Here is a 22,785-nt window from a genome sequence, read left to right on the forward strand (position 1 = left end):
AACCCAAGACAGCAGATACGTAACCAGCTTAGGGACAACAATCAAGATTGGAGGGGTTTAGAAGGCTTTTGGAGTGACATCTGATGGAATAGCTAATGTATTTGAGCTTATTGAGAGATTTCCATAACTGGAAGGGAGTTGGGGGCTTATTTGGTGATAAATAAGCAAAGGAAACAGTAAGGCAGTTATTGATGCCAGGGAAAACGGTAAGTTGTGGAGAAAAGGAAGAGCAATCATAGTGTACTATACAGCTCAGCTGACAATAGCATTTTAAATGGTCATAAAACGGCAACCTATATATTGATCTGACTACAAGCATGTAGAAATATTTGGGAGTATAGAGTTGGAGGGTGATGGATCATGTGAATATGGGCTGTAGGAGGGGGTGAGAAAGAGTGTTAAATCCTTATAGTCTATTGTAGGAAGTCCATAGATAATATTTAAAAGTGAAAATTCAAGAAGTAGCAATAAAATCATGTGATTTGGAGATAAATCACATGACGTGAATAACAAATAACTGTTTGGAAAAATCGAGTAGGTTTGCCTTCAGAAAGTGGGAATGAGGAGAGGCAGAGGGTGGAGGCTTCTCTTTTTCATGCAAGCCTTGTAACAACTCCTTGCCTCTTTACACATGTGCACATGTACCTTTGATAAGAGTAAAACTAAATAAGAAACAACATCATCGCAGGGCTTCTGAGTGACACTTTCTTGAAGACTACCTGACACTGAACACAGATGGATAGGTGCTGCTTTCCAAGAGCCTTGGTGGTCTCGTGCACCCATTTGTTTTCATTCTAGTTGAAACTTCTGTGATTTTTCATGGTTTCCTAATCCAGCATGATGCTCCTCAAAACCCTCTGCAAGGTGAGGCTGATCAGTTAGAGGTAGAACTGTTAGTTACAGCACTCACCCTCTTTTCAGAGCAATGAGGAGGGAGATTCTTCAGCAAAAAACAAGGCAGCGGCAAGGGTCGCTGATAATAGTATCAAAACCAGAATGTTTAGGAACCCTTTTACTTTCCATGTTTCGTTATGAAAACTCTGACATTTAGTAATCTTACCCCCAAAACCAGATTAAGAATTTGGGCTATTTATGACTTTTTCAAGCATTTTCAACTAATTTCAGCTGTTCAAAACAGTTTTCTCAAAAGCACAGTCCCTGTGAGGTTTTCCAGTTTGAGATACCCAGACAATACAAGTCAGACATAAAACAGTCCAGACGACAACGTGGTGAGGGCTCCAAGGATGGACGTTCCAGACTTGTTTCTGGTTATCCTGTGAGGAGGCAGCCACTGAAAAACTTCCCCAAGGAAACAAGCCTTTCCGGGAAGTGGGAGGAGCAGAGTAAACCATGAGAGGATCCCGGTTTAAGGAGGAAGGACTGGGGGTAAATTGGGGGAGGACTTTTTTCCTTCTTTTAAAGAAGAAAGTTTAGAGAGAATACATTAAAAGAGAGCCAGGGGCTTCCCTGGTGGCGCAGTGGTTGGGAGTCTGCCTGCCGATGCAGGGGACACGGGTTCGTGCCCCGGTCCGGGAAGATCCCACATGCCGCGGAGCGGCTGGGCCCGTGAGCCATGGCCGCTGAGCCTGCGCGTCCGGAGCCTGTGCTCCGCAACGGGAGAGGCCACAACAGTGAGAGGCCCTCGTACCGCAAAAAAAAAAAAAAATCTATCAGGCTCCAGACAGGGTTGGGCATTCAGTGGTGATCAAAACAGTCTCAAAATCCTGCCCTTAGGGCACGTAGACTCCAGTGGCATGAACTCAGAGATTGTCAGAGCAGGGGTCTATTGTGTTCAAAAGTTACAAACTCAGATGGCTCCAGGGGCCAGACTGGGACTAAAAATGCACAGAGGGGATAAGAATGGGTGGCAACTGCAGCAAACCAGAGAATGTGTGTCCCCAAAGGCATCCACATACAGTTTTTGGAGCACTGTGCAGTGTTTGTTGTTGCTGTTAAGCAAAACGCTTTCGGAAACTCTCAAATGTCCTTGGACCAAAAACAAGGCCCAGAAAGGATACGTGCCTTGCTCAAGGTCACACAGCCAGGCAGTGGCAAAGGTAAAGCCGGAACTCAGCTCTCCTGGCCCTGGCCCAGTGCTTTTTTTTCACTACGCTATACTCCCTCTGGGCCCAGAGTTCAGTTCCTTGGGCATCTCAGAAAGTTTCTGACATGATCTTGATGAACAACTCATTCATTCTCTCAACGATTATTTATACAGCTCTATCATGTGCCAGACACCAAAGAAAGTTTGAGAGTGTTGAACAAGACCAACGTCAGAAATGGGCCTTAACCTCCCAGAGCTGAAGAGTGTATCACTTCAGGGATCTAAGATTATAAGTAGGAAACAATAAATTCCTTTTTTCCCCTTTGAACACTTCTGAGGCAGTAGTTATGACTCCAGGCCCAGATATACAAATGTGCTTAACCTGAATGAGAAATAAATGTAATTTTATGTAATTAATGTCATATGTCTGTAAAATTAACCTAGCTCAACAATTGGTATAAAAAGATTACTGTGGAATAGTAACTGGGTACATAGTAGCTGATCAATACAGACTTGTTGGCTATAAGTGGTCATGCGCTATGCAATCTCAGCTGCTGGGCAGATGCATGAACTTGTTCTGCATTTGGCTACTTTCTAACAACCTCAGCAGTAGCATGGTCAAGGCTATCCAACCATTGCACAAATATTGATGGAGCGCCTGCCTACCATGTGTAAGACTCTGTGTTAGAGTGCATATGTAAGCGCTGTGGTATTCAAGGATCAGTGTTTGTGAACCAAGGTAAGTTGGAAACCATTTTTTGCTAAGAGTTTCCCAGGAGTGTGGTGGAATCCTTTGGAAGAAGCCAAAGTTAGCTTTCCTAGGTTAGCAAGTCAGCGTGTACCACCTGCTATGGCTGGAAGGAGAAATGGACAGAGGTATGACCACCATGATTCATGGGCTATGGCTAATGGTGTGACTGAATGGTCAGGGACTTAGAAGGAACATGATTGAAAATTGGTGACAAGGAAATATGAAGAAACGGTATGTGGATAGACTTTTCTGAATGGGCGCGGAGTGTGAGATATTTGTGTCTCTTGTGAATGCTTACAGAAAGGTGACCTCAGATGGAGAGGAAGGCCTTTCTGTGGACACCAGTCAGTATCTTCTCTATCTACTCTTGGCTTTGCACAATGGGCTCGTGAACAAAGTGGCCATGGTAGGGATGAAGGGATAAAGGTTATGTGTAGACTCAGCAACATGGACTTCCAGTCACCAAGGCTGATCTGGCTACAACCACTGCTGAGTGCCCCAACTCCCAATAGCCTTCGCATTCCTAACATGGCACATTCCCCAGGGAGATTAGCCAGATGTTTGTTGACAAGTTGATTATATTGGATTATTTCCATAATGAAAGGGGCAGCACTTTGTTCTTACTGGTATGAATGCTTTCACTTCTTGCCTTCCTTGTCTGCCATGTTTCTACCTAAACTATTATCCGTGGACTTACAGAATGCCTTATGCACTGTCATGGTATTCTAAACAGTGTTGTTTCTGACCAAAGAATTCATTTCATGGTAAATGAAGTTGCAATGATGGGCCCACGCCCATGAAATTCACTAGTCTTATCATGCTCCCCATCATCTTAAAGCAGCTGACTTGATGTAATAGTGGAATAGCCTTTTGAAGACTCATTTGGGTGCCAGCTAGGTGACAATGCCCTGCAGGGCTGGGGCAATGCCCTCCAGGAAACAGTACAGCTTCAAACTGATGTCCAGTATATGGTGATTTTTCTCCTATAGGCTGGACTCATGAGTGTGGGAATCAAGGGGAGGAAATGGGGTTGACTCATCACTATTACCCCTAGTGATGCACTAGCAACATTTTTTATTCCCATCCCTGCAATTGGGCTCTGCTGGTTTAAGAATTTTGGCTTCAAAAGGAGCTAAAGGTGGAAAACGCTTCCACCAAGGGACACAGCAATGATTCCACCAAACTGGAAGCTGAGACGGCCACCTGCACACTATGTGCTCTTCATGACAGTGAATCAATGAGCAGAGAAGAGGGTCAGGTACTGGCTCTGGGGAATGACCCTGATAATCATGGGGTAATTGGGATTACTACACAACAGGACTAAGGAAAAATATATTTGGAGTACGGGAGATCCTCTGGGCCACCTCTTACTATTCCCGTTTCCTAGGATTAAAGTCAATGGAAAACTACAACAACCCAATTTAGGCAGGATCACAAATGACCCAGACCCTTCAGGAATGAATGTCTGAGTCCTCCCACCAGGTAAGGAACCATAAGCAGCTGAAGTGCTTGCTTAGGGTAAAGGGAATGGGTGGTAGAAGAAAGTAATGCTGTATACCAGCAATGACCATGTGACCATTGCATAAATGAGAGTTTGAATGTTGCTTCATCATTTTGATATTTATATGTTTATACATATATTAACCAACAATTTTTGTTTTCTTCCCCCCCTCATCCCCGTATCATCTAACCTAAAATGTTTTATATAGTAATTAGCTTTATATACCAATATTCAAAGAACAGGGATTGTGAATCATCTAGAAGAAAAATTAACAACATCCAAAATCAAAAAACGGACTTTGTATCCTCTTCTGGGGAAAGGGATACTGTGTTTTTGGTTGTATGTGTGATGGTTGCATCCCATCTGGTCGAAGCATGACTTTATTATGGTTTTAGAGATAAAATATGGCTTAAGAAACCGTGTATAGTGTAAGCTGACAAGGATTGACTGTGGTGGCTTTGTAAGGTGTCAACATAGCTAGGCTAAATTCTACTTCCCAGAATTTTACTCCCTGTATGTTTCCAGTTAGAATGTGTCACAGGAGAGATTCTCATGTGAGATTTGGGGGGCGGAAGAGAAGCAGCAGCTGCTGTTGCTGATCTCCTGGGTCACCCTGATGGTGTGATGTGGGAGCCAGGCCTGCAGCTACTCCACCTTCTCCTGGATCTGCCTTCAGCTCCTCCAGCTCCTGGGCCATGTGTGTGTTAGGTCCATGATGAAGGACATCAGCTTCTCCTGCAGATGCTCATACCATCGAGGTCAGAAGCAGCCAAAACGCCAGCTGGTGCCGACTGGTTCCACTTTATCCTTGCTCTACGCTGCAGACTCACCACTCACCTTCCTTCCCTACTATCTGCCCTGCAGACTTTGATTTCTAGCAGCAGTCACAAAGCCAGCCCAACAGAAACTGCTTCTCCAGCTCCCACAATTGCTTAAAATCTCTGTAACAGATCCCTTATCATATTGTATTTCCTCATGCTTTTGCTTTTCCGAATAAACCCCGACTGATGCAATGGCTTAAAGAATAGGGGACTTTATTTCTGTTACGTATAACAGTTCAAAGGTGAGCAATCCAGGTGGGCAGCACAGCTCTGCTCCATACGAACATTCAAGGACCCCAGTTCCTTTCACCGTATCGTACCACCATCCTAGGGCATTGTCTTTAGCCAGCTGGTCAAAGCTGAGTGTCCACATCCAAATTCCAACCGGCAGGAAGAGCCAAGAGGGTACGAAGGAGGTGTATGCCACATGGAAGGCCTGGCCCTGGAACGGCACTCAGCACTTCTGTGCACATTCTGCAGATGAGAATTTCATCACATGGCCTTCCCCAACTCCAAGAAAGTCTGGGAAATCTGTTCTAGTGAGCAGCCATGTGCCCAAAGGGAAAAGGCATTCTGGTGAACAACTAGCTGCCTCTACCCCACATATACAGACTAGTTTTAATAGTGTGAATATTATAATGTATATAGATAATATTAATAGATAACATTATATATTACTATATAATATATAATGTTACATATTATATGCTACATAATAAATATTATAGAATATATATCATGTTAGATATAGCTATAGTGTAATATCTAATATATAATATTATAAACTATGGTGCTGACCCCAAAGTCCTAAAAATAGCAAATAGAACCACTGAAAATGAGCTGAGTTACCCTGCAAACCAAAGCCAGAAGCAGCCCGTGCAATGAAAAATTGAATTGAATGCTTCCAGATTTAAGAAAATTTTTGTGCCAATAAATAAATAAACTACTACTGTAATGACAAACCCCAGGAACTTCCCCAACTAAAAAATCATAATTGATTACAAGCTGTCGCCTGCCGTATTGAGTTACACTTTGCCTTACCAACTAAATGCCTCAGTAGTTAAAATGATTTTGTTTGAGATTCACATGGATTAAATAGCCTAGAACACATCCAACCTAGACTTAATCTAAGAGAGAGGAGATTTGGTTCAAATGTTGCTTCTCAGCATGTCAGGAAATGTTTTCTTCAATTAAGTAATCTTATTTTAGAGTTAAATCTGTGCCAAGAAAATAAACAATATATCTTTCATGAACACATCCACTCTGTTGTATAAAAACTTTTATTTTCTGGGAGGCTGCTCTTGGAATTTGTACATATAATGAGATCAGAGCTGGAAAAATCCTGTTTTCTTTAGCATTTAATGGCTTTGGAAACTATAAGGGAGCCATGTGACACAGTATAATGACAAAGCTCTGTGAACAAGTGAATTGCAAAGATCAATAGATAATCTTTTTTCCCCACCCCAAACCCTGCATTTTTAACAGAAACCCTGCATTAAGTACAGTGGGATGTTTCCACTCAATCTTGAGCTGTGTAAAAATTAGTTGCAAGAGAGTCTGTTGCTGATCACAGACCAAATGCTGTTATGCTTTCAACACATTTTAAGGGATTAGGCATTATGACTATGTACTTCCAAGATCAAGTTGCAATAAGGGAAGTCAGGCAAAATCCTGAAGATCCCAGTGCCTGGCTGTCTGAAGGAAGGCATCGTAGAAGGTAGAACACTAGAGGACTCTTTTTCGGAGGTCTTTGAGCCTCCACCCCCAGAGGATGGCTCCGGATGGCAGCCTAGAGCAGAAGCTGTGTTCCCAACACCCCATGTTATGCTCCAGCAATACCAAATGACTCCCACTTCTCCAGACGTGCAATGCTGCTGCTCTCCTCCATGCTTTTGCATGTGCTTTTTCCCAACCCTTATTGTCCTACAAGACCCAGCTCCAGCATCACCTCTTCTATGAAGCCCAGGCAGTTAATCGCTCTCTCCCACTAAATCTTTTTCTATTTTCCCTGCTGGTGAGCTTCTTGAAAACAAGAAACCTTATTGCTATTGTTTATCTTACCTTCCTGTTGCCTAACAAACCCAGACTCACGGTGAGTACATGCTATATGTTTATGAAATAAACAAGTAAATGTTTAATCTAAAAAGGGTGGGATAAGGGAACTTCCCGATTAGCCAACTTTGGCTCCCTTTCTGACATAGTAAAGGACCAGTCCCAGAGTTCACTGGGAAAGAAGGGAAGAGAAGCTCCTCTGATCTTTCGCATTCTCCCCTCAATCTGTACCTGGGTCAACCAAGACCAGTGGTTTACTTCCCGTTGCCGAAAGAGTTGTGTCCCTCGTGTGTCTTCGATTGCCCACGGAAGGCACGAATGAACATTTGCTAGTAGGCACATGTGACAGACCCTCCACCCTTAGAGCCTCGGTGGCATACTCCCTTTCTGCAAACACTACCGCGGCAAACACTAAGTGAGGTAGCAGCACAGAAGAAAACTTCCTCAGACCTGCATGGCAGAGCTTTCCTTTCTTCAGAAAAAAGAGGTGGCTTTGCTCTGCGCAGCTTCTGTGAGCAGAATTTTGATGAGCACTTGGGACAGAGGAAGTGAGGGTGGGGCCAGCCTTAACAGATTCATCAGACTCGTGTACGCTATTCCATCACTCCCAACAGTTGCTCCACGGGCCTTTCCAAGGGGCAGCCACCAAGACGGGAATCAGGAGAACGGTGTCTAAGGCCTGCCTCCATCACTGTTGGTGCAACCTTCGGCAATCCTCGTAATTGCTTGGGCCTCAGTTTTGTCACCTTTTAATGATATTGGTGGCTATAATATCCACCCAATCATTTTCCCACAAAGGGCTAAGTTCTGAAAAAGTTAGTTTCTGCAAAATCTTTTAAAAACTTAAAATTGTTACATCAATGCATACCTTATCTCCCTCTGCTCCCTTGTGAGTATTCGCCCTGTCAGCCCACCTGGACTAATCAGGAGTTCACAAACACACCTTGCTCACACATACCCTTTTCGCCTGTGGGTCAAGTTCCCTCATTAAAATTCTCCTTCTTGGCTGTGATGTCATGTGTCTGTCAGGTACCCCCTGACATGATGTGGTAACAAGGGCACTTCTCTGTGGTCTCCCCCCAAACGCTTAAGTCTAGTCTAACCATGAGAAAAACATCACACAAACCCAGATTGGGGGACATGCTACATACAGGATATGTGGCCAGTACTCCTCAAGACTAACAAGGTCGTGAAGACAAGCAAAGACAGAAAAACTGTCCTAGACCAGAGAAAGCTGAGGAGCCATGACAACCAAATGCAATGTGGTTCCCTGAAACAGAAAGAGGACATTAATAGGAAAACTGGTAACATCCCCAACGTGTGGAGTATAGTTAGTAGTAATTCATCGATGTTGGTTTTAGTTTTAACAAGTGTTCTGTGGAAATGTAAGATGTTAAGGAGGGGGGAAACTGAATGAGAAACATGTGGGAACACTCTAATACTTTTGAAACTTTCTGTATATCTAAATTTATTCCAAAATTTTAAACAAAATTCTGCTTCCCCTTCAAGCTTCATCCAAAGATCACCTCTTGGGCTTCCCTGGTGGCGCAGTGGTTGAGGGTCCGCCTGCCGATGCAGGGGACACAGGTTCGTGCCCCGGTCTGGGACGATCCCACATGCCACGGAGCGGCTGGGCCCGTGAGCCATGGCCGCTGAGCCTGCGCATCCGGAGCCTGTGCTCCGCAACGGGAGAGGCCGCAACAGTGAGAGGCCCTCGTACCGCAAAACAAACAAACAAACAAACAAAAGATCACCTCTTTTGTGATGCCTTACTGAATCCTCTAGTTAGCTGTGAACTCTCCTCCTAAACCCTCCTAGCACTTTGCTTCCTCCTCAAGTGGCATCCGACACGTAATTGTTTGTGTACTATTCAACCCCCTCAAACACACACATATGTACCTACTGGTATGTGAGCAATTTGAAGGTGATTTTTTTTAATCTGCCCAGCAGAGTTCCTGACACATGATAAATATCTAATGAGTGTCTCTGAATAGATGGATGGATGGATGGATTGCAGCAGCCTATGCTGTCAGAGTGTAGGGTTACTGCAGCATGTTCACCCTCTCCAGGCTTAGCTGAACAAGACATTTTCCCCAAACAGAATTTTTTCTGTGGGCTGAGGCAATGTCTCTTACTAAAGGCCATATGTTTGCAAAAGACCTTGCATATCCAGACTTTTAAAGCGATTTAGAAACCACGACTTCTTAATCTTCACACCCCCCTCACATGAAATGCTTTTGGCGTAATTTAGTAATCCAAACTGTACATACCACGGGAGATTTGAAAAGTGCCTAATTAAAGACACAATGCTGTGCTCACCTTATCCTGGGCTAAATCCACTGAAATTAGTGAGCATTTGGATTCAGAGGAAGAAGAACTGAGGCATTTTTTATAGCTATGGATTTGAAGGGATTGGGGGCATCAGTACACTAGGCTTGAATGAGAAAAACAGGCTAAAAATCAGGAACAAATAAGATGGTTGTAAGCCAAACAGGTTGTCAGAATTAAGACAAATTGGAAAAGACTGTAACTGGACTGCTAAATGAGGGGTATGACAGAGGCCAGAGGGGGGGCGGGGTGGGGTAGATTGAAAGAAATATAACAAATGTTGTCTTAGCCTAATTTTCTCCTTTCTAAAAAGCAGAGCTTGAGACATGGGTTTGCATGTAGGTGGTTTACTTTTAGAAATGAACCCAAGCAACAGGAGTGAAGAACTGGGGATCATGGACCTGGCTGGCTCATGTTCTCATTGTGGAGAGAATTAAATTGTGAATACAACATATAGGAACAGGGAATGCCCATGATTATGATAAGTTGCTATTGTATTCATGCAAATGGTAACAGTTAATGGTGATTTAGTTAAATTTTGTATGTTTTAAGGAAAATTTTCAAAAGCAAATTTTGTAAGTTTGAAAATCCTATGACAATGAGTAGATGGTAAGCCACCCTTACTAATTGACTTTTCTAGGTTACTTAGCCCTATTTTTAAAAGTATCCCACGTGCTACAGAGCAACTAAGCCCATGGGCCACAACTACTGAGCCTGTGCTCTAGAGTCAGAGAGCCACAACTCAGAAGCCCGAGCACCTAGAGCCCCTGCTTGCCCCAACTAGAGAAAGCCCACGTGCAGCAATGAAGACCCAACGCAGCCTTAATTAATTAATTAATTAAGTTAAAAAGAAACAAAAAAAGCAACGAAGAGTAGCCCCCGCTCACCTCAACTAGAGAAAGCCCGCACGCAGCAACAAAGACCCAACACAGCCAAAAATAAATACAAATAAAATAAATTTTATAAAAATAAAAATAACACTTCTAAAAAAAAAAAGTTTATGTATCTGTAGACCAACCAGGTCCAGAGGCTGTAGTACTTTTATAACTAACATCATTATCTTTATTTCTAAACCAGCTAAATGAAAGCACGACCCTTGGTAAAACAGCAATTACTACGACTATTGTATTATTGGGAGGGGATTCATTTGTCCCCCCCAGATTCCCGTATGTGACAGTGCGCTCCTCTGTGACAGCCACCTCCTAGAAACTGATTCCACATATATATGACTGTAATCTGCTTGATTATGTACTACTTCAGCCTCTCCCTCTGAGCTGTTCATCCAAACGTGGTCAGATTAAGAGGCTCGAGGTTTCTGAGGTCAGAAAAGAACTCCAACTGTCAGAAACAGAACTCTACGGAGGTAGTGCGTCTGGACCTCAATTATTATAACACCACTGCTATTGTTTCTGTGGTATGGCAACCCAGACTTTCAAAGTGGCCCAGGGCCATCGGCCCTCTTTCTTTCTTTCCCCTTTGCTGTCTACCATTCTGGTCCTGGTGTGGAGTGATTTGAGAAAGGTGCTTTGAATGAGTTCTCCATAGCAGCTGCTGCATTCAAAACCCTAAGCAGCTCAGAAGCGCAGCCCCAAGATACACGCTTCTGGCCACCAAGGCAACAGGAGTTAACATCGCTATGCCTTAACTTTGAACACAGACCAACCTCCTCTCCCCAGAACCTCCCCAAACTTAGAGCTTACCCGGGCTGCGCGCTTTGTGAAGAAGACTGCCCTTGGACCACAGGTAATTCACAATCTCCCCAGACCTCAGTTTTCCCATCTGTGAAATGTGAGTGGAAGAATAGAAGGTCTTTCAGCTCTAAGATGTTATGATGTAAAAATCCTGCCAAGGCAAATCTTTTCTTGTATTTCCCCACCTCCCTCCTCTACACTTGACCCGCACATGGAAAATAGCTGCTGACTCACCCTTCCACACCCTCACCAGACACTTGAGAAAGTTGGGAATGTTTCTTTTATAAAAGAGCTTGAACCATATTTTCTATACATTTGGCTCTCCTTTGCCAGTAAAATCCCTGACACCTCTTCAAAACATAGGAAGTAAGCATTGCATCAGAAAGAGAGCTCATTCTCATCTGGTTCCTTCAGCCTGGTATCAAATTTGGCTTTTTCACACATTTTTTCTCTGTGGATCAGGTGATGGATGCCAGTCTATATATTCATCTCTGACTTACACCAAGAGAGTTTGAAGTGGGATGTTTCTCACGTGGGGAAAATGTGTTTTGAGAATTCCTTTGGCTATTCTGCTCCAACAGAATTCCAGTTGACAACCTCTGGGCAGAGTTACAAACCTACATTTTTATTTCCATAAATGTCATTTATCATCAGAACGTTATAGGGAGTTGATTGGGGGATGGTGCTTAAAAGCAACGCTTTTGTTCCAATCTTAAAAGAAAGTTAAAGACCAACTCTTTAATATATAGCTCGCTTCATCAGAATCCACCGAAAGTATGAATTCTGACAGCTGTGGCAGCTAAAGATACAGAACATCACAATTACAGGACATTTCCCATTTGAGTGAGGATGCTCCCCGGGCTGGTTTCCTCTGGAAAAGCCCTTTTGGAAGCCTGAGGCAGTGGCCCACCACTGCTTGTGTTCAATTCTGATTTGCAGTGCGGTTTGTGACTTGGTTGATGTTAGACGATGTTAATTAGCTTCCTGACCATGCAATAAGAAAAGTGCCTCATTATTAAAATTAATCATCAGCTTTCGCTGGGACAGCAGCAGCGATGAAGGTGCAGAGAGCAGGCCCGTCAGCTTCCCCAGCAGAAGAGTAGGAATTTGGTTGCTTAGAAGACGTCGAGTGTGTGCCAGGATACCCTGACTTCAGAGGATCTGAAAGTTTGATGCTGAAGCGAGGGAAAGGAATATGGCAGCCAGTGCTTTTTTCAAAGTGAGTTGGGAAAAATCAATGTGAGGTCTCCCTTATTTGTGTCCTAATAGGGTCCAGAGCTTTCTTTCTTTTGGATTCTTTCAGTGTTTTTCTTGGCTCATTTATGGTGCATGAAGAAGCTTCTTTTCAATATGAGGGTGAAAACATTTCTCTTTGTTTAGACACTTAGAATGTGAATTCGTTTTGCAATTCTGACCCAGAGAAACTGGTTCTATTCCTGGCTCCACCAGGTAAGTCATTTATCCTTTCTGAACCTTATTTTCTCATCTAAAAAAAAAAGAGAGGTTTAGAATAGACCATCTATTGCAGAACTAGCTACATAATTTGCAGGTCCCAATGTAAAATTAAAATATAGGGGGTAAAGTTCAAAACTTATTTAGAATTTCAAGAGGATAACAGTAGAGCATTAAACCAAGGGCAGGGCCTGTCTACACACAGGGCCCTGTGGGGCTGAACAGATCACACACACAGAGTGAAAGCTGGCCTTCAACTCCTCTGTGCCCTGTCCAGCACCAAAATGCTCTGTTATCAAAGTTTTTTGGTCAACTCCACAGGCACAATTCTTACGCAAAAATCAAACAACAACAAAAAAGCAAAAACAAAAAATTTGAGTTGCATTTTTTACCTGAAGTCTATCTCACTTTTTTCAAATTCCTTTGACCATAAGTCCTTCCTGACTTCATTTTATTCTCCAAGATGGATTTTTCTTCTTTCCTGTCTAAAACATCCAAATGACCTCTGCTTTGGACTTTTTCTAAATCGCCATATGTTAGATAATTGTGCCCAAAGGAATTACTTCCAGAGTGGCCTAAACACAAAAGAAAAACACACAGCCAACTTTTTCTCTAGAACAGTGCAAACATTTCCTTAAACCTAAGTGTCTCAAGAGGAAAATTGACAGAATAAACCTTTCACCCAGCGAGTCCACTCTGCATAGTGCTTGTACTGAATCCTTCTTTTTGCATTTTTACATCTCTGATTTATCTACTGCTTTGCCAATAAAAGCAGTCATGTTCTTTGATTTAAGTTTTTTTACAATGGAAAAGTGGCCAGAGAAAATGACTCAGTTGAGTGTTTTATTAATGGAAAGAACTGATATGCCAGCAACAATCCAAGTTCTTTGCCCCTTCTCTATCATGTTACACCATAATACAGCACCTCCCTGAGAAGTCGGAGATTGCAAGTTAAATGCTAGCAAATCAATGGTTTGTCAGATGTTAGGTTCACTAAAGTGCCAACCACAAAACACAAGGAACTGTCAGCGTTGAGAAGTAAAATCTACTCATATAATTTTACAATTACAAAGCAGCTACCAAAAAAGGGGAAGATTCTCTTAACATGTCTTAAAAGGAAATAAGTTTGATTTCTTGCATGAGTTTTTCTGCTAGGTTGAAGTTACTGAAGTCTCATTCAGGTAGACAAACTCACTGTACAAAATTTTACCGTCACTTCAAATAGATGGAAAATCAGATTTATTCTTGAAATTAACTTCCGGAATTTTAAGAAGAGAAAGTGATTACTTCACATCTACTCATGACTGACAACCCAACCTCAAAATGAATTTATTTTCTATGATGAAAGTTTGGGGTGTTCTGCTTATTATCAAAAACAAGTACATTTACTCTTTTTCTTTAATCTTATCTAAAAACATCAAAAACCCATTTGTCTCAAATATTCAAGATCATATATGTTCTGTTTTAGGGGGAAATTTAAGGCAAAGATGTTATAAACACTGATAAACCACTGTCTAGTTCATGATAATTCCAAATATTTGAATACATATACCCTTCAAACTATGAGCAAACAAGTAGAAAACAATAAACGCCTTTTTTTAAAAATAAATTTGTTTATTTATTTTTGGCTGCATTGGGTCTTTGTTGCTGTGTGCAGGCTTTCTCTAGTTGCGGTGAGCAGGGGCTACTCTTCATTGTGGTGCACGGGCTTCAGCAGTTGCTGTGGCACGCGGGCTCTAGAGCTCAGGCTCAGTAGTTGTGGCGCACGGGCTTAGTTGCTCCACGGCATGTGGGATCTTCCCGGACTAGGGCTCGAACCCGTGCCCCTGCATTGGTAGGCGGATTCTTAACCACTGCACCACCAGGGAAGTTTCCTAAATGCCCATATTGAGAGCTCATCTACTTCTCTGTCTAATGGAAGGATTATATCTAAACCACAGCATTAGTCTCTTAGGGCTGCCATAGCAAAGCGTGACTTCAAACAACGGGAATTTATTTTCTCACAACTTAGGAAGCTAGAAGTCCAAAATCAAGGTGTCAGTGGGCCATTCTCTGTGGAGGCTCCTCCCTTTCCTCTTGCTGGCTTCTGGTGGCTGCTAGCAATTCTTGGCATTCCTTGGCTTGTGGCTGCATCACTCCAATCTCTGCCTCCATTGTCACATGGCCTTCTCCCTGTGTCTCTCCTCCTATTCTTACAAGGACCAGTTTTATTAATCTGCCTGGCCTGCTATAACAAAATAGGATAAACTGCGTGGCTTAAACAACAGACATTTTTTTCCTCACAGTTCTGGCTATAAAGGCTAGAAGGTGCCGGCTGATTTGGAAGGTAATGAATCTGAGGGGAACACTATTCAACCTGGTACATTCCCCTAAATAAATATATAATAATCTCTTCTGTGTTTAAATGAAATAAAACAAAATATCTTTGCATACCGGAAAAAGAAAGCCCAGTGAATCCCCTAAGAATCCATTCCATTCAGTCATCCATCCCATCAGTTCTCAAAGTGTGATCTAAGGACCCTTTGCCCCAATTCAGCTTTGGGAGGGGCTGATTAAAAATGCAGATTATTAAACATAGTGTAAACTGGGAGATTTTCTGGAAGGAGATTTCTCCAGGCGAAAGAAATGACTGTCCAAGTGAATCTTATTTTCCATTGCTATTACCAAACCTGAGATATTTCCAGAGTTGCATTGTCTCCTGGAAGTATCACACTTTGATTCCAATTGCCTTTGCCATGACTGGCTCCCCGGAATACCCAGTTTCTCCCTTAAATTCAGCATGGGCACAAGTAAATTCCGTTTCTTGAGTTGCCCTTCATGCAGCTAAGACAGGCTGGCATTCAAAAATGACTTAGCTGGGAAGCAGCCACATAGCACAGGGAGATCAGCTCAGTGCTTTGTGACCACCTAGAGGGGTGGGATAGGGAGGGTGGGAGGGAGACGCAGAGGGAGGGGATATGGGGATATATGTATATGTACAGCTGATTCACTTTGTTACACAGCAGAAACTAACACACCATTGTAAGGCAATTATACTCCAATAAAGATGTTAAAAAAATGACTTAGCTGAATATGATGGGAAACCAAAGGAAAATATAGGCAACATTATAATAGTCACTAGGTTTTCAGGGTATAGAGAGAATTCAGAGTCAACGTCGACAACAGTGGAAGGACTAGGGCAATGTCAGAAGCACCGTCCTTCCCTGCTCCCTGCCGATCTTCGCCAGGTGTTCTGAGGCCACAGCTCGTTTTCTAACCTCCAGGAGCCGGGCTCTTCCCTACCAAACTGGAGTTTCTAAAGACCAATCAGAAGTCACTAGTCTCCTCAGCCAGGCGCTTGTGAGGGCTTGGCGGGGTGTGGGGTCCATGAGCTCCCACTAAGAGCAGAGGGTAGAGTCTGTTCTTCCTGTTGCCTCCTTGCCCAGCATAGTACCCTGTACATGCTGGGGCTCAACGTAATGTCTCTTGGGTGAACATTTAAAACTTTGCCTCATACAAATGATCAGAGGAACCCAAAGTCTTCCCACTTAATCCCGATTTGAGATCTGAGGGCCACACTTTCCTCAAGTTGTTGGGATTGTGATAACGAGCTTCGTGACTCCCTTTATCTGCACCACCCACTTCGGGGGCACTTGAGGGCCCTTCTCTCAGGAAAAGTTCCTTCTTCACAACTGGACAATTCTACTCATTAGAGCTCTCCAACCACGTGTCCAGAAAGCAGGAGTCCTCATACTCTGAAACAGGAGCTGACTCACACATTGACCTGAGGTCAGCAGACCAACCTTTTCATTTTGAAAGAAGGGAGCTCACGCCCAGAGAATGTTCAGGAACTTTCCCAGGCTCTCACGGCCATTCCATGGCAGAGATGCACCTGGAAGCCAAATCACTGAACACCCAGGTCTGGGCTTGTTTCCCTCACCACTCCTCATTGCTCTGCCTCTCTGCTTGTTTTCTCTAGAACAGCGACCTCAGAGAAGCTGTGGGAGGCTGCTCTCACCTGGGGCTCATTGTCCCTCCACTGCCTTCAGAGTCTGGCGAGCCTCTTGTTGGTTCCCAGATGCTGTCCCATGGCTCTGTGTTCACCCAGAAACTTCGCAGTTTAAGACGTAAAAACAGATGCTGCCCCAGCCTGGGCTCACCTGCAGAGGCCCCTGGACACTAAAAGAAGATGGAGTTGTTTTCTATCTGGTCCAGAATGGGTCATAAATACCAGAAAGCACCTGTTGAAAGTAATGCTGTCTTATTCATGTGGGTGTGTGTTTTATTTTTTTCTCGTTTTATTTGCTTTTTGCCTCCATTGGCCCACCTCCACCTCCCTGAATAAATGCAGGCAGACCCTCTGAATGCCTGATCCCTAGGTTTCGAACGGATAAGCCAGAGAAGCCAGTAACTGCATGCCTTTACTGAGTATGCTGCACTGAAATGAGTGCTTACCTCAAGAGGATCAACATTGTTTAAGAATAACCTTGTTAAATCCTAATTTTATCCGACTCTAAAAATAACATACACTTCTTGGGCCAGAACTTGGGGAATGTGACAGAGGAAAGAGCAGAGAAATATAAAAAGAAAATTTTCAAAACTGTAATCCTACCACCACTGTTCATGTTTTAGGGTATTTCTTTTCCATCTTAAAAAACACACACGCACACAGAACTATCATATAGTTTCAGGCAAAGTAATGGTTAAAAAAGAAAGTCTCCAATCACAAGAACAGGCATAAGAAGAGGCCTGCACATCCCAGGAACTGTTGACACATGTATAAAGATAGGAGAAGAGAAAGCTTCCTTTTTCAACTTGGAAAAAGAGAAGTACGTGTGGTATTCATGTTATCATTGTAATTGATTCTTTTCAATTAAAAAATGGTACTAATGAATTTGTTGGTAAGGATGAGAATCCGTATTTGCTGTGGCTCTTGACCACAGTCCGCTTCTGTTCTGTTGCTGATGTGGTATGTACCCATCTTATGAATCGATGTGCTTGTCAGACAGGGCTTGTGGCAGAGGCAATGGCGGCGACAGCCTGAACACAGGAAATCACCTTCGAAGGGGAAGCTCTGGGCTGGCAGAAGTGTGTTAACCTTTCATCCATGTCATTGGGTTTAATATGTTAACTTTGTAGTAAAAGGTTCTTCTTTGAGCTCAGGGTTCATAAAAAATGTTACTGGTCCTTGATGTTCCCCGTTGAGGATAGTAAGGAAAACAGAACGCTGAAAGCTCACATTGATTGAAGCAAAGACAGAGCTGGGGGGTCAGCCCAGTGCCCCAGCGCCTCCCCAGCCTGACAGAACTGAACGGCTATTCATAGCAGTTGGAGCACATCCAAGCTACGAGTGTAAATTTACTTGTATCATCTTTGGAGAGGAACTGTGTAGTCCCCAGTGCCTCCCGGTTGATTCGGATCGACTGTTTATTTGTTTAGTCCTGTAATGATATTATCCACAGGGCTAGAGCCACACAGGGAGGATGAGGAATTCCTGAAGGAGGGAGGCTGCATGTGTTTATTGCCCTGTCAGCCCTTCACGACAAAAGACAAAAGTTGCTGTAATTTGTGTGTTCCCACACACGTGATCCATATGGACAATATCGAGTATAGGTGCTGAGGAAGAAAAAAGAAAAGGTTTACCGGAAATCAAGATGCCAGCTGCTTTGTGAAAAATGCAGAGAAATGCTCTCTAATTAAACCCACAGTTCCAGAGCTGGAAGGAATTCTGAGATGTTACGCATAACCAGAAGAAAAAAGAACTACCAGCTCTTAACTGACTTATGCCTTGTGTTGCCTTGGACCTTGAGCCTAATTTCTTTTCTTTTCAAGCTCAGCGGTTAGCAGGTTTCTCATGGCCATGCCTGTTGGGGTGGGGAACCATGATTTCCCCTTATCCTCAGCACAGTTATTTATAGCTCAGTTTCAATGGAGTTCCTCGCTGTGGGCATATTATCGGAGCCAATTCTAGTTCATCTCCTCAGCATCAGATTGAAACTCCTGAAATATGCTGCCAGTTGGTTCCTGATTGTTTTTCTGGAAGCTTACAGCTCTGAGAGCATTTTACCTCAGGAACGTGCTGTCCATCCAAGAAACACACGGCTTGAAAGGACAAAATGAATCAACGGAGTCAGCATGTCACTCAGTGGGCTGGCAAACTGTGATCTGCTGAGGGGCAGCTGTGCTCAGTCTTCTTACTATGGGGCCATTATGGCCCTGCCACGTGGATGCAACCATTGCACGGTTTGATCCGTGCCACCTAAGAGTCTCACACAGTTTATCGATGCCAAGACAATGAAGGGCACTGCAGTGAGGGCTGACTGGAATATGAATACAAGTGGGATGGATAGTTCCCACAGGCCTTGAGAAACAACAGTCAAGGACATGCCCATACCGCCCCAGCAAAGTGAGGCAATGCTGCTAGATGCCAGTGAGGAATGATGGCACAGTGGGTAACCTCAAATGGCCTGGGCTCATTCTGATTAATGGGACAAGGCAACCATAGATGCATCACGAGTAGCAATGGTCCCAGAAAATAGCCACTTGTGGTTCCCAGACAATGGAGACATTTCGTGACCAACAAGAGGGAAAGGAATATGAAGAACCATCTCCATCTTCCCGGCAGCAGTATTCACTATAGAGCCCCTTCCAAATGACATCGACATCTCCAGTCTATAACTAGCGAAAGCCGAACTGTGCATACGTAATTATAAAATAGTACGATAAAAGAGGGTAATGCCCAACAAGTGAACCAGGGGTCCATTAGTAATCCTCAGTGCCCCCGAAATGGTGGAAGAGGCAGCAGTTTCGAGATAGACGCTGCTACCCTTTGGATTTAACTTCAGGCTGGTTGGTACCCACGGGCCTCTGAGTCTGACTTTTCAGTTCTTCTAAGTAGGGAAGAAAGCCTAGAAGAATCGCCTCACTTCGCTCACTGGGTGTGAATGGGAGGCGGAGATGGGAGGTGAGGGAATAAACTTGCCCTAGAACAAAGCAAACAACCGTATTAAACAGAGGGACTGTTATAAAAGCAAAATATAGACAGTGCATGTATTTTTAATGACCAGGACTAGGGTGCCCTGTGCAAACATAAACAGCTCCCTGCCTGCGGAGCGCTAGAAACCCTCCAGTCATGGAGCTCGGGTTCCTTGCCACCCCCTCCTAAGGGTGCCTGGCCCTGCCAAAAATCATTTACAAATAAAGAGCTCTCAGAAATGTGCCCGACCTTCGGCCAAAGAGGAGAACCTCTTTTCCAATAAATATTTGGCCGGGAAGGGGGGAGGGGAGCCAAGAGTAACAAAGGGAGCCTGCGGCCCGGGTTTGTTTGGATTGCCCGGGCGGCGCGGGAGCGGCCGGGCGCAGCTGACCACGGGTACAGATAGGTTAATTTCCACATGGAGCTGCAGAAACCCAATCCGCGGGTTGCGAAGCGTGGGTCAGCCAAGGCATGTTAATCTGTTTAGCATGTGCGCCGCGCGGAGGAGCCAGACCACCGGGGCGCAGGAGGCGCGGCCGCAGCCGTGCTGCTCCGGGGGAGTTAATAAAGAGCTTAAGGCAAGTAAGTGTAGCGAGGTGGCGGCGGCTCGGAGCCGGCCTCGCCCCGCGGGCCCTGGGGAGGCCGAGGCCGCCTGCTGCCCGCCGCCCGCGCCCCGCGGGGCCCTCGGCTCCGCGCGCCCCGGAGGCCGTGCGAGCGCCGGGACGGCCGAGGCTGGGCGCACGGCGGCGCGGGCGGGACGCGGGGACCCGCGGGTCCCGGGAGCGCGGGCCTCCCGCCCCGGAGGGCGGGGGAGGAGGGGGAAGCCTCTTCTCTGCTCTCGCGCCGTGGGGGAGAGCAGGGGAGCGGGGCGTTCGCCATTTCGAACATTTTTAACTAATCAAAATATTTGCTGATGAGTATTTATTTTTACAAGAACTCGGTTTGGCTGGAGACTTCCCGAGCAACAGTATGGGCTGCCGTATTAGGTTTGTGACGGAGCCAAGTGCGGTTGGGCTTATTGAATCTGCGCGCCGGAGATCACTCGCTCTGGAGATGTTTCTCTGTACTGGGGAAGAAGCTTTCCCAGGACCATCTTTCCGCAGATGGCGCTTAGAACACAACCACATGTGTTCCCCCCCGCCCCACGCCACCCCACCCCCCAAGCACGAGAGGCTTCGTGTATTATGTTTGGGCTGAAAGAAAAGCGGAACGCATGCCCTTTCCTAGCCAAGCAACAAAAGGGAAAATAGCGGGAAATGCCCCAGTCTTGAGAAGGGAAAGTAAACACTAACAACAAAACTGGATTAACAGTACAGGTCTACCTCAATACATCCTTCCAACATGCTAAGCTTTCCTTCCTCCCTGTCATTCTTCCTCCCTACTCGAGAAAAGACTCACGTTTAACTTCACTGAAGTACAGTTACTGAGTCGAGTCGAAGGTAATTAAGCAACTATATACTTCATTCGAGTCATTGCAAAGCCACGATCACTATCTAGGAAAACCCATGAAAGATCAAATTGAATCAAGTTTGAAAACGGGCAAATGAGGGTGCATAGTAAACAACCTTGGATTGTAAAGATATATGCAAAAATACTGGATGATAATTTTTTAAATGCTGTTGACTGAAAACCGGATTTAAATCTCCAAATTCATAGCAGTAGTAGTCATTAAGAAAAAGGACTGCTGTGGCATGAATTCCTAATCTTTAACCTCAAACGATTTTACAATGGGTTGAAGAGTGTTTCCTAAAGAGGACTTCTCCTGTGGCTCTGCCTTGAGAAAAGGGGAAGTTGGGCAGGGGTTCTCCTGAAAGGGGGCATGCAGAGCATCACTGCCAAGAAGTACCTGTAGAAAGTGTAATGAGCAGATATTTAAAATATGAAATTGGATCAGAGAAGCAGAAACTAAATTTACTCATCATGAAAAGGAAGATTTGCCAAGTGCAACGTGAGACAGGACTGTTTCAAATACATTTAGAAATAAAATACCTAAAGCGTTCTAGAGAGCCTAAGCTAAATATCACTTGGCAACGCAATCTGGTAGCTTTCAAAAACAAACATAATACTAGGATAAAGAAAGGAAAATGAACGATTAGGAACCACGCACAAACACACTTCTCCCTTTATTCAAGCTTTTTATTCAGTCTGGGGAGCCACAGCTGAAGAGATTTAGAGAATTAAAACAGTTTCCCTTTTCTCCTCTACTTCCTTCACTTGCTTGGTTTACATTGGTCATTAAGTGTCCAGATCTTAATGACATTTGCCACCTGTCTAATTTTGGCCCAAACACTCCCTCCTCCAGATCAAAATTAAATTATCTATGTCTCCATCAAGTGTGAAAAGAGCTTGTGGCTTCTTTTGATCAAAGATATCCATGGCCCTGAATTTTAAAAAGAAAAGGACAGACAACATTAATAAAAATTGCCCACATTTCATATTATTTTAAAACCGGTTGGCAGAGATGAAGGGACTAAGGAAAGAAAAAGTTTCAGAGACCCAAAAAAAGTCATAGCTGAGGAACTTAAATTCTTTGGAATCAAGGAAGAGAACAGGTTTCAATATTTCAAACTCAAATTTCCTTTACTCAGTGACCCCAGCCAACAGAGGACACTTTGCTCCTGCCGGTCAAGAGAAAGACATCAATAAAATGCCTGGATGTCCCATAAACCAAGGAGACTGCCTACCTGGAAGGTGACACATTCTTATGTCCAAGCTGATTCTTTTGACACCCCCTCACATCCATGTGAGAGTGTCTTAGTCAGCTCGGGCCGCTATAACAAAATACCATAGACTGAGTGGCTTACACTTAGAATTTATATCTCGCAGTTCTGGAGGCTGGGAAGTCCAAGGTCAAAGTGCTGGCAGATTCATTTCTTGGTGAAGGCCCTTTCCTGGCTTGCAGACTTCTCCCTGTGTCTTCACATGGACATGGAGAGGGAGCTCCAGTCTCTTCCTCTTCTTATAAGGACAGTAACCCATCATGGGGGTCCCATCCCCATGATCTCATCTAAACCTAATTATCTCCCAAAGGCCCCACCTCCAAATACCATCAGGGGTTAGTGCTTCAACATGTGAATTTTGTGGGGGCAGGGCAGGGGTAGGAACACAAACATTCAGTCTACAACAGGTAGGCACTACCAAGTTGGTGCAATGCAGCTATAGAACTGGTAGGACAGGATTGGGTGGCAAA

The sequence above is a fragment of the Tursiops truncatus genome, chromosome 3 (assembly GCF_011762595.2).
Source record: "Tursiops truncatus isolate mTurTru1 chromosome 3, mTurTru1.mat.Y, whole genome shotgun sequence".
In the NCBI taxonomy this organism is placed as follows: Eukaryota; Metazoa; Chordata; class Mammalia; order Artiodactyla; family Delphinidae; genus Tursiops; species Tursiops truncatus.